Source organism: Phoca vitulina, unplaced genomic scaffold (genome assembly GCF_004348235.1).
Source record: "Phoca vitulina isolate PV1807 unplaced genomic scaffold, GSC_HSeal_1.0 scaffold2, whole genome shotgun sequence".
NCBI lineage: Eukaryota > Metazoa > Chordata > Mammalia > Carnivora > Phocidae > Phoca > Phoca vitulina.
This window is the reverse complement of record NW_022589705.1, coordinates 53,113,177-53,126,494: the sequence shown is the minus strand read 5'-3', so window position 1 is coordinate 53,126,494 and position 13,318 is coordinate 53,113,177.

Sequence of the window (13,318 nt, the reverse complement as noted above, 5' to 3'; positions counted from 1 at the left end):
TTTCTTCAAATCCTCACCAACACTTATTATTTTTTGTCTTTTTGATACTAGTCATCTGATTGCTGTGAGGTACTACCTCATGGTGGTTTTGATTTCCACTTCCCCAATGATTAGTGGTGCTGAGTATCTTTTCATGTGTCTCTTGGCCATTAATATATCCTCTTTTGGAAAAATGTCTGCTCAGATTCTCTGCCCATTTTTTTTTAAGATTTTAATTCCAGTTTGTTCACATACAGTGTTATTAGTTTCAGGTTTACAATGTAGTGATTCAACAATTCCATATATCACCCAGTGCTCAACAAGTGCACTCTCTAATCCCTATTTAACCTATTTAACTTATTTAATCCAACCACCATCTCCCTCCACTCTGGTAACCATCAGTTTGTTCTCTATAATTAAGAGCCTGTTTGTTGGTTTTTCTTTTTTTCCTTTACTCATTTGTTTCTTAAATTCCACATATGAGTGAAATCATATGTTTTCTCTGACTGACTTCACTTAGCATTATACTCTCTAGCTTCATCCATATTGCTTCAAATGACAAGGTTTTATCCCTTCCAAGGATGAATAATATTCCATTGTATATGTATACCACATCTTCTTTATTCATTCACCAGTTGAAGGACACTTGGGCTACTTCCATATCTTGGCTATTGTAAATAAGGCTGCAATAAACATAGGGTGCATGTATCCCTTTGAATTAGTGTTTTTGTCTTTTGGGGTTAAATGCCCAATAGTGTGATTCCTGGATCATAAGGTAGTTCTATTTTGAACTCTTTGAGGAAACTCCATACTCTTTTCCACAGGGGCTGCTCCAGTTTGTATTCCCTCCAACAGTGCAAGAAGGTCCCCTTTTTTCCACATTCTTGTCAACGCCTGTTTTATCTTGTGTTTTTTATTTTAGTCATTCTGACAGGTATCAGGTGATATCTCATTGTAGTTTTGATTTGCATTTCCCTGATGATAAGTGGTAAACATCTGTACATGTGTATATTGGACAATCTGTATGTCTTCTTTGAAGAAATGTCTTTTTATGTCTTCTGCCCATTTTTCAATTGGATTATTTTTGGGGTGTTGAGTTTTATAAGTTCTTTATATATGTTGGATACTAACCCTTTATCAGAGATTTGCAAATATCTTCTCCCATTCAGTAGGTTCCCTTTTAGTTTTTTTTTTTTTTTTTTGATTGTTTCTTTTGCTGTGCAGAAGGTTTTTATTTGGATGTAATCCCAGTAGTTTATTTTTGCTTTTGTTTCCCTTGTCTCAAGAGACATATCTAAGAAAAAGTTGCTACTGCCAATGTCAGAGAAATTACTGCCTGTGTCCTCTTGGAGAATTTTTATGGTTTCAGGTCTCACATTTAGGTCTTTAATCCATTTTAATTTATTTTTGGGTACAGTGAAAGAAAGTAGTCTAGTTTCATTCTTTTGCATGTGCTGGCCAGTTTTCCCACACCATTTGTTGAAAAGACTGTGTTTTTCTCATTAGATATTCTTTTCTGTTTTCTCACAGATTAATTGACCTTATATGGTTGTGGATTCATTTCTGGGTTTTCTATTTTGCTCTATTGGGCTATGTGTCTATTTTTGTGCCAGTACCATGTTGTTTTGATTACTATAGCTTTGTAATAACCTGAAATCCAGACTTGTGATGCCTCCAGCTTTTCTTTTTTCAGATTGTTTTGGCTATTCAAGGTCTTTTCTGGTTCCATAGAAGTTTTAGGATTGTTTGCTCTAGTTCTGTAAAAAAAAAAAAAAAAAAAAATGTATTTTTGATAGGGATTGCATTCAATGTGCATGATAGTATAGACATGTTAACAATATTTATTCTTCCTATCCATGAGCATGGAATGTCTTTCAATTTCTTTGTGTTGTCTTAAATTTACAGTTTTTAGAGTACACATCTTTCACCTCTTTGATTAGGTTTCTTCCTAGGTATCTTGTTTTTGGTGCAGTTGTAATGGGATTGATTCCTTAATTTCTCTTTCTGCTGCTTCATTATTGGTGGATAGAAATGCAATAGATTTCTGTATACTGATTTTTGTATCCAGTGACTTTACTGAATTTATCAGTTCTAGTAGTTTTTTGGTGGAGTTTTTCAGGCTCTCTCTATATAGTATCAAGTCTTCTGCAAAAAGTGAAAGTTTTACTTCTTCCTTACCAACTAGGATGTTTTATTTCTTTTTGTTGTCTGATTGCTGTGGCTAGGGCTTCCAGTACTATGTTGAATAAAAGTGATGAGAGTGGACATCCCTGTCTTGTTCCTGACTTTAGGGAAAAAGCTCTCAGTTTTTTTTCCCATTAAGTATGATGTTAACTAGGATTTTCATATATGGTCTTTATTATGTTGAAGTATGCTCCCTCTAAACCTACTTTGTTGAGGGCTTTTATTATGAATGGATGTTGTGCTTTGTCAAGTGCTTTTTCTGCATCTCTTGAAATGATTATATGATTTTTATCCTTTCTCTTATTGATGTGATGTATCACATTGATTTGTGAATATTGAACCACCTTTGCAACCTAGAAATAAATCCCAATTGATCGTGGTGAATGATATTTTAAATGTATTCTTAGATTTGGTTTGCTAGTATTTTGTTGAGGATTTTGCCTCTATGATCATCAGGAATATTGGCCTGTAGTATTCTCTCTCTCTCTCTCTCTCTCTTATTTATTTATTTATTTATTTATTTATTTATTTATTTAAATTTTTAATGGTGTGTTTATCTGGTTCTGGTATCATAGTAATGCTAACCTCATAGAATGAATTTGGAAGTTTTCTTTCCTTTTCTTTTTTTTTGAATAGTTTGAGAATAGGTATTAACTATAAATGTGTAGAATGCACCTGTGAAGCCATCTGGCCCTGAACTTTTGTTTGTTGGGAGTTTTTTGATGACTGATTCAATTTCTTTGCTGCTTATTAGTCTGTTCAAATTTTTTATTTCTTCCTGTTTAAGTTTTGATCATTAATATGATTCTGGGAATTTATCCATTCTTCCAGGTTATCCAATTTGTTGGTATATAGTTTTTCATAATATTCTCTTATTTGTATTTCTGTGGTGTTGGTTGTTATTTCTCCTCTCTTATTTGTGATTTTATTTGAGTTCTTTCTCTTTTTTTCTTGATAAGTCTGGCTAGAAGTTTATCAATTTTACTAATTTTTTTCAAAGAACCAGCTCCTGGTTTCATTGATCTGTTCTTTTTTTTTTTTTTAGTTTCTATATAATTCTAATCTAATCTTTATTATTTTCTTCATTCTGCTGGTTTTAGGTTTTGTTTGTTCTTCTAGGTCTTTTAGATGTAAGGTTAGGTTGTTTATTTGAGATTTTTCTTGCCTCTTGAGATAGGCCTGTATTGCTATTAACTTCCCTCTTAGAACTGCTTTTGTTGCATCCCAAAGATTTTGGACTGTTGTGTTTTCATTTAATTTGGTTCCATGTAATTTTTAATTTCTTCTTTTATTTCCTAGTTGACCCATTCATTGTTTGGCAGCATGTTATCTAAACTCCATATATTTCTGGCCTTTCCAGATTTTTTCTTATGGTTGATTTATATTTTCATAGCCTTGCGGTCAGAAAAGATGCATGGCATGACTTCAACCTTTTTGAATTTGTTGAAGCTTATTTTGTGGCCTAATATGTGATCTATTCTGTGAAATGTTCCATGTACACTTGAAAAAAATGTGTATTCTCCTGTTTTAGGATGAAATGTTTTGAATGTATCTGTTAAATCCATCTGGTGCAAGTGTGTTATTCAAATAATACTTTTAATATTACAGTATATATTATATGTATGCTAAATATATACTATATATATTATAGTATTATTGATTAGTTCTTTTGTTATTAACTGTTTTAAGTATTTGAGTGCACCCATGTTGGGTACAAAATATTTACAATTGTCACATCTTGTTGTATTGTCTCCTTTATGATTACATAGTGTCCTTCTTTGTCTCTTGTTATAGACTTTGTTTTAAAATCTGTTTCGTTGATATAAGTATCACTACTCTGGCTTCTTTTTTTTTTTTACATCCATTTGCATGATAAATGTTTTTTCGTTTCCTCACTTTCAATCTGCAGGTGTCTCTAGGTCTAAAATAAGTCTTTTGTTGGGTGCCTGGGTGGCTCAGTTGGTTAAGCGACTGCCTTTGGCTCAGGTCATGATCCTGGAGTCCCAGGATTGAGTCCCACATCAGGCTCCCTGCTCAGCAGGGAGTCTGCTTCTCCCTCTGACCCTCCCCCCTCTCATGTGCTCTCTCTCTCTCATTCTCTCTCTCAAATAAATAAATAAGATCTTTAAAAAATAAAATAAGTCTTTTGTTATGAGTTTATAGATGATTCTTGTTTTTTTTGTTTTTTTTTTTTATCCTTTCTGTCACCCTATGTCTTTTGATTGGAGCACCTATTCCATTTACATTCAGAGTAATTATTGATATGTATTACCATTTTATTACCTCTTTGGGGGTTGTTTCTGAAGATTTTCTTTGATCCTTTCATCTCTTTCTCTCTTACAGGTTTGCTTGTTTTCTTTAGTAATATATCTGGATTTTTTTCTCTGTGTATTTATTAGTGGCTTTTGATTTGTGGTTCCTATTAGTTTGTATATAATATCCTCAGCATATAGCAGTCTATATTAAGTTGATGGTCATTTAAGTTGGAACTTATTCTTTACTCCTCTCCTCCTCACATTTTAGGTATATGGTATCACATTTTACATCATTTTGTTTTGTGAGTTCCTTAACTGGTATATTTTTAAAAATACTCATTTTTACTGCTTTTGTGTTTCCAACTTTCGTACTGGTACTTTTGGTCTTTCCTTTTCACTCAGAGTCCCTTTTCATATTTCTTGCAGGGCTTACTTAGTGATCATGAACTACTTTAGTTTTTGTTTGTCTGGGAAACTTTTTATCTCTCCTTCTCTTCTGAATGATAGACTTGCTGGATAGAGTATTCTTGGCTGCAGATTTGTCCCATTCAGCATTTTGAATATATCGTACCACTCTCCTCTGGCTAGGAAAGTTTCTGCTGAAAAAGCCCCCTGATAGCCTTACTGGGCTTCCCTTGTATTTTACTGTTGTCTTTTGTCTTGCTGCTTTGAATTTTTTTTCTTTATCACTATATTTTGCCAATTTAATTACAATATGTCTTGGTGTGGATCTGCTTTTGTTGATTTTGTTGGGAGTTCTCTGAGACTCCTGGATCTGGAAATCTGTCTCCTTCCCCAGATTAGGGAAGTTTTCACCTATTATTTCTTCAGATAAATTTTCTTCCCCCTTTTCTTTCTCTTCTTCTGGGACTCCTATAATATGAATGTTATTACATTTGATGGAGTTACTGAGTTCCCTAATTCTGTTCTCATTTTGCATAATTCTTTTTTTCTCTCTTTTATTCAGCTTGATTACTTTCCATTACTCTGTGTTCTTGGTCATTAATTTGTTCCTCTGCTTCTTCCAGCCTGCTGTTCATTCCATCAAGTGTGTTTATTATTTTGTTTATTGAGCTCTTTATCTCTGCTATGTTATTCCTTATCTCTGTGTTAAGGGTCTCACTGATGCCTTCCACTCTTAAGTCCAGTGAGTAACTTTATGATCATTACTTTAAATTCTCTAGCAGGCATGTTTATTATATCTGTTACACTTAGGTCTCTGGCTGTGGCCTTGTCCTACTATTTCATTTGGGACAAATTCCTCTTTTGTCTCATTTTGCCAAAGTCTCTGTGCCTGCTGTGTTAGGAAAGTCAGTTATCCTTAAGGGTTCTTAAGGGTAATGGTCTTATGAAAAAGAGGTCCTACAGTGCCCTGGTGTGTAGTGGCCCCTGTTCCCCAGGGCCTGGTGCTTCAGGGAGTGTCTCCAATGTGTCCTTCATGTGCTCTGTTTTTGTGTTCTGGCTGCTTTATCCTTCAGGCCAATTATATGCAGAGGCTCTCTTTGCCTGTTGTGGGCAGTGTTTAGTGCTTGGCCTGAATAAGGAAAGTTTTAACTACATGGGCTCTGGTCTGCTCGTGAAATGAGAGGTGTTGCCACTACCACTATAACTGAGGCCCTGCAAAACTCCTGGGTTTGGAGATGCAATGTGGGCAGGGGTTTGGGCTGGTCTTCTGGAGGAGGGGGCCTGCTGCACTAGGACTGAGGCAAGTGTATCTGGGAAGGGGGGGTTTCATTGGAGCATCATGGGTAGGGCTTTGTGTAAGCAAGTTAGGTAGGGAGTGTCAAGTTGTGCTTATTCCTGCAGGTGGCCGTGTCCTTATGCTGAGGGGTGAGGGAGGGAAATGGTGTCTGCCAGTTCCTTTGTTCTAGGAGGGACCTTTCCATGAATGCCGCCTTTCTGGGATTCACTCCAAGATGAGCAACTAATCTCCCTACTGTTTGTCCCAGGCACTCTTCAGATTGCTGCTTCCACACTGTCCATGGGCTGTTTTCCCTGCCTTCTCTCCAAAAGCAGCTCCAATGCCCTCTGAGCTCTATCAGAGCCAAGCCCAGTGACCTTTAAAATTCCAGATGTAGAGCCCCACTCATTGCAAGTACTCACAAAATTCAGTCCCTCTCACTTTCCAAGCCAATTGCTAGGTGAATTAATTTTTCCCCACTCACTCCTCTGTTTGGTAGTCTGTTTCTCACTTTTCATGACTGTTGCTCCCTCCCCATCTCAGCAGCCATTATCCCTTTGTCTCCCAGACAACATCCCCACATTTCCTACCTTCTTCAGTGTGACTTGTTCTCTATCTTTAGTTGTGCAGTTTGTTCTGCCAGTCTTCATGTTGATTTCTGGAGTATTGGGGATTATTTGATAGTTATCTAGTTGTATTTGTGGGACAAGGTAAGCCTAAAGTCCTCCTAATTTGCACCATCATCCCCCTGACTTGTTTTCTGCCCACTTTTTAGTTAGGCTGTGTTTTTTTGGCATTGAGTTGTGTCAGTTCTTTGCATATTTTGGATATTAACCATTTATCAGATATATCATTTGCAAATATCTTATCCTATTCAGTAGGTTGCCTGTTTGTTTTGTTGATGGTTTCCTTTGCTGTGCAAAAGATTTTACTTTTGTGTAGTTGCAATAGTTTAATTTTCTTTTGTTTCTCTTGCCTAAGGAGATCTATCCATAAATATGTTGCTATAGCTGACGAATAATAAAAGAGTACTACCTTTGTTTTCTTCTAAGACTTTTATGATTTCAGGTCTCACATTTAGTTCTTTAATTCTTTTCAAGTGTAGTTTTGTGTATGATGTCAGAAAGTGGCCCAATTTCATTCTTTTGAATGTAGCTGCGCAGTTTTCCTGACACTATTTATTGAGGAGACTGTCTTTTCCCCATTGTATAGTCTTGACTCTTTGTCATAGATTAATTGACCATATAAGCATGGGTTTACCTCTTGGGTCTGTATCCTTTTCCACTGACCTCTGTGCTTATTTTTTGCCCATACCATACTTTTTTGACTACTACAGTTTTGTAATATATCTTCAAACAGGATTGTGATACATCCAGCTTTGTTCTTTCTTAAGATTTCTTGGGATATTCAAAGTCTTTGTGGTTCCATGTGATTTTTTGGGTTATTCTATTCTGTGAAATACACTATTGTCTTTTTGATGCTAGCCATTCTGACTGCTGTGAGGTGATATCTCAATGTGGTTTGATTTATACTTTTGATAGGGATTGCATTGAAGCTGTAGATGGCTTTGAATAGCATAGACATTTTAACAGTATTAATTTTGCCAGTCTAGGAGCATGGTTTATCTTTCCATTTGTTTGCATCATCTTCAATTACTGCCATTAGTGTTTTATAATTTCAGAGTATAGGTCTTTCACCTCCTTGGTTAAATTTATTCCTAGGTATTTTATTCTTTTTTGTGCAATTTTAAATAAGATTGTTTTCTCAACTTTCCTTTTCACTACTTTGTCATTCATGTGCAGAAATGCAACAGATTTCTGTATATTCTGCAACTTTACTAAATTCTTTTATCAGTTTTTTTGATGCAGTCTTTGGGGTTCTATATATAGTATCATGTCATCAGCACATAGTAACCATTTAACATTTTTCTTACTAATTTGGATGCCCTTTATTTCTTGTCTGTCTGCTGATGCTACAATTTCCACTACTATGTTGAATAAATATGGTCAGAGTGGACATCTTGGTCTTGTTCCTGATCTTAGAGGAAAATCTCTGTTTTTCACCATTGAGTATGCTGTTAGCTGTGGGTTTTCCATATATGACCTTTATTATGTTGAGGTATGTTCCCTCTAAACCTACTGTGTTGAGAGTTTTTTTATCATGAGTGGATGTTGTATTTTGTCAAATGCTTTTTTGCATCTATTGATGATATTATTTTTATCCTTCCTCTTGTTAATGTGATGTATCACATTGATAGATTGGTAAATACTGAACCGCTCTTGCATCCCTGGAATAAATACCATTTATTGTCATGAATGATTTTTAATGTATTTAATGATTTTAAATGTATTGTTCATTTGCTAATATTTTGTTGAGGATTTTTGCATCTGTGTTCATCAGGGATATTGGCCTGTGGTTTTTGTTTGTTTTTTTGTAGTGTCTGTCTGGTTTTGATATGAGGATAATGCTGACACCCTAGAATGAATTTGGAGAATTTCCATTCTCTTCTATTTTTTGGAATAGTTTAAGAAGAACAGGTATTAATTCCTCTTTAAATGTTTGTTAGAGTCCACCTGTAGAGCCATCTGGTCCTGGACTTTTGCTTGTCTGGAGTTTCTTGATTATTCATTCAATATTGTTACTAGTTATTGGTTTATTCAAGTTTTCTATTTCTCCTTGATTCAGTTTTGGAAGTTTGTATGCTTCTGGGGATTTATCTGTTTTAGTTTGTCCAATTTGTTTGCATATTGTTTTCATAGCATTACTTTATAATTGTTTCTATTTCTGTAGTGTTGTTATTCCTCCTTCGTTTCTGATTTTATTGAATTGTCTTTTTAAATTTGTTTCTGAATCTGGCTAAAGGTTTATCAATTTAACCTTTTCAAAAAAGCAACTATTGATTTCACTGATTTTTTTTTCAATTGCTTTTTAGTCTCTATTTCATTTATTTTTCCTCTAATCTGTATTTCCTTCCAATTTTGGACTTTGTTCTTTTCTAGTTCCTTTAGGTGTAAGGTTAGACTGATTATTTGAGATTTTTCTTGTTTCTTGATGTAGGCTTGTATCACCATAACTTTCCCTCTTAGAACTGCTTTTGCTGTGTCACAAACATTTTGGACCATTGTGTTTTCATTTTCATATGTCTCCATGTATTATTTGATTTCCTCTTTGATCACTTGATTAGTAGAATAATGCTTAGCCTCCACATATTTGTGGGGTTTTTTTTCCAATTTTTTTCTTGTAATTGATATCTAATTTCATACTATTGTCATTAGTAAAGAAAAAAATGACATGATTTCAGTCCTTATAAATTGAGACTTGTTTTGTAGTCTAACATGATTTATTTTGGAGAATATTCTATGCGCACTTGAAAAGGAAGTATATTCTGTTGTTTTGGATGGAATGTTCCCAATATATGTTAGGTCCATTTGATCAAATGTGTCATTCAAAACCATTGATCCTTGTTAATTTTCTGTCTGGGTGATCTATCAATTGATGTAAGTGAGGTGTTAAAGTTTCCTACTATTACTGTATTAGTGTCAATTTCTCCATTTATGTCTATTAATATTGCTTCATGTATTAAAGTGACCCTATGTTAAGTGCATAGATATTTACAATTGTTATAATGTGTTGTTGGATTGACCCCTTTATCATTATATAATGCCTTCTTTGTCTCTTGCTACAGTTTTTGCTTAAAGGTCTATTTGCCTGATATAAGTAATGCTACCCTAACTTTTTTTTCCTCTTTCATTTTCATAAAATATCTTTTTTCATCCCTCCGCTTTCAGTCTGTATGTATTTTTAGGTCTGAAGTGTCTCTTGTGGGCAGCATATAGATTGGGTCTTGTTTTTTATTTTTGTTTTTTCATCCATCCTATCATCCTGTGTCTTTTGATTTGAGCATTTAGTCCATTTACATTTAAATATTTGTACATATGTACTTATGCCATTCCAATTTGTTAACTGTTTTCTGGTTGTTTTTATAGTTCTCTTCTGTTCCTTTCTCCTTCTCTTGCTCTCTTCCCTTGTGGTTTGATGGCTTTCTTTAGTGTTATGCTTGGATTCTTTTCTCCCTATTTTTTGTGTAACTATCATAGGTTTTTTGATCTGTAGTTACCATTGGGCTCATATATAAAATCTTATGTATATAGCACTCTATATAAATTTTATTTTTTTTCATCATGTACTCTTTAATCCCCATCCTCTATTTCCCCCATTCTCCCCCCCCCCCCCCCCCCCTCGGGTAACTATCAGTTTGTTCTCTGTAGTTGAGTCTGTTTCTTGGTTTGTCTCTCCCTTTTTTCTTTGCTCATTTGTTTCTTGAATTCCACATGTGAGCAAAATCATATGGTATTTGTCTTTCTATGACTGACATTTTACCCAGCATTATACTCTTTAGTTCTATCCATGTTCTTGCAAATGGGAAGATTTCATTATTTTTATGGCTGAATATTCCATTATGTATATATACCCATCTTCTTTATCCATTCATCCATCATCAATGGACACTTGGGCTGCTTCCAAAATTTGGCTATTATGAATAATGCTGTAGTAAACATTGGGGTAATATATCCCTTTGAATTAGTGTTTTTGTATTTTGTATTTTTGCTCAGTAGTGCAATTCCTGAATTGTAGGGTAGTTCTATTTTTATCTTTTTGAGGAATTTCCATACTGTTTTTCAAAATGGCTGCATTAGTTTGCATTCCCACCACCACTACAAGACGGTTCCTTTTTCTCCACATCCTCCTCAACACCAGTTGATTTTTGTATTTTTGATTTCAGTCATTCTGACAGGTGTGAGAAGATATCTCATTGTAGTTTTGATTTGCATTTCCCTGTTGATAAATGATGATGAACATCTTCTCATGTGTCTGTTGGCCATCTGTATGTCTTCTTTGGAGAAATGTCTGTTCATGTCTTCGGCCCAGTTTTTATTTTTTTTATTTTTTTATTTTATTATTTTATTTTTTTTTAAAGATTTTATTTATTTATTTGAGAGAGAGAGTGAGAGAGAGAAAGAGCACAAGAGGGGGGAGCGGGAGAGGGAGAAGCAGACTCCCTGCTGAGCAGGTAGCCCGATGCGGGACTCGATCCCGGGACTCTGGATCATGACCTGAGCCGAAGGCAGTCACTTAACCAACTGAGCCACCCAGGCGCCCCATTCGGCCCAGTTTTTAATTAGATATTTGGTTTTGGGTATTGAGTTGTATCAGTTCTTTGTATGTTTTGGATACTAACCCCTTATCAGAGATGTCATTTGCAAATACCTTCTCCCATTCAGTAATTTGCCTCTTAGTTTTGTTGACTGTTTCCTTCACTGTGCAGAAGCTTTTTATTTTGATGTAATCCCAATAGTTTATTTTTGCTTTTGTTTCTCTTGCCTCAGGAGACCTACCTAGAAAAATGGTGCTAGAGTCAATGTCAGAAAAATTACTGCCTGTGCTCTTTTCAAGGACTTTTATGGTTTCAGGTCTCACATTTAGGTCTTGAATCCATTTTGAGTTTATTTTTGTGTATGTTGAAAGAAAGGGGTCCAATTTGATTCTTTTGCATTTGACTGTACAGTTTCTCCCAACACCATTTGTTGAGGAGACGGTCTTTTTCCTATGTATATTCATTCCTCCTGTGTCCAAGATTAATTGACTATATAAATATGGGTTTATTTCTGGGTATTCTGTTCTATTCCTTTGATCTATGTGCCTATTTTTGTGCCAGACTGACACTGATTGCTACAGCTGTGTAATATAACTTGAAATCTGGAATTGTAATACCTACAGCTTTATTCTTTTTCAAGACTGTTTTGGGTATTTAGGGTCTTCTGTAGTTCCATACAAATCTTAGAATTGCTTGTTCTAGTTCTGTGAAAAATATTGTTGGTATTTTGATAGGGACTGCATTAAATCTGTAGATTGCTTTGGATAGTATGGGCATTTTAACAATATTTGTTCTTCCATGAGAATGGAATGTCTTTCCATTTCTTTGCATCATCCTGAATTTCTTTCGTCAGTGTTTTGTAGTTCTCAGAGTACAAGTCTTTTACCTCCTTGGTTAATTTTATTCCTAGATATTTTATTGCTTTTGGTGCAATTATAAATGGGACTGTTTTCTTAATTTCACTTTCTGCTGCTTCATTAGTGTATAGGAATGCAACAGATTTCTGTGCATTGATTTTGTATCCTGTGACTTTACTGAATTCATTTATAAGTAGTTGTGTTTTGGTAGGTCTTTAGGGTTTTCTATGTATAGTATCATGCCATCTGCAAATAGAATATTATTTCCTTACCAATTTGGATGCCTTTTATTTCTTTATGTTGTCAATATGCTGTGGTTAAGACTTCCAGTAATATGTTGAATAAAAGTGGTGAGAGTGGACATCCTTGTCTTATTCCTGACCTTAGGGGAAAAGCTATCAATTTTTCACCATTGAGTATGATGCTGGCTGTGGGTTTTTTGCATAAGGCCATTATTATGTTGAGATATGTTCTCTCTAGACCTACTTTGCAGGCAGTTTTTATCATGAATGGATGTTGTGCTTTGCCAAATGCTTTTTTTTGCAGGTATTAAAATGATCATATGATTTTTATCCTTTCTCTTATTGATGTGACATCACATTGTTTTACAAATATCAAACCACCCTTGCATCCTGGGAATAAATCCTGCTTGATTATGGTTTATGATTTTTTTTAATGTTGGATTTGGCTTGGTAATATTTTGTTGAGGACTTTGCCTCTATATTCATGAGAGACATTGGCTAGCAGTTCTTTTTTGTGGTGTCTTTATCTGGTTTTGGTATCAGGTGCTATGGCCCTCATAGAATAAAATTGGAAGTTTGCCTTCCTCTTGTATTTTTTGTAATTGTTTAAGAAGAATGGGTATTAACTCTGCCTCTATTTAAATTTGATGGTTGCTTAAGTTCAAACACATTCTAAAACTACTAAATTATTACTTCTCTCTCCATGCATTATGTATATGTCCTATTTTACATCTTTTTATTTTGTGTATCCCCTGACCATTAATTTTTGTAGATGTAATTGACTTTACTACTTTCTTGTTTTGACTTTCATAATGGCTTTATAAATCTACTTTCTTTGCTATGTGTTTGCTTTTACTTGTGATTTTTTTCCTTTAATAATTTTCTTTGAGTTATGGCTTTTTCTTTCCCCCTAAAGAATTCCCTTGAATATTTCTTATAAGGCTGGTTTCATGGTGATGAACTCC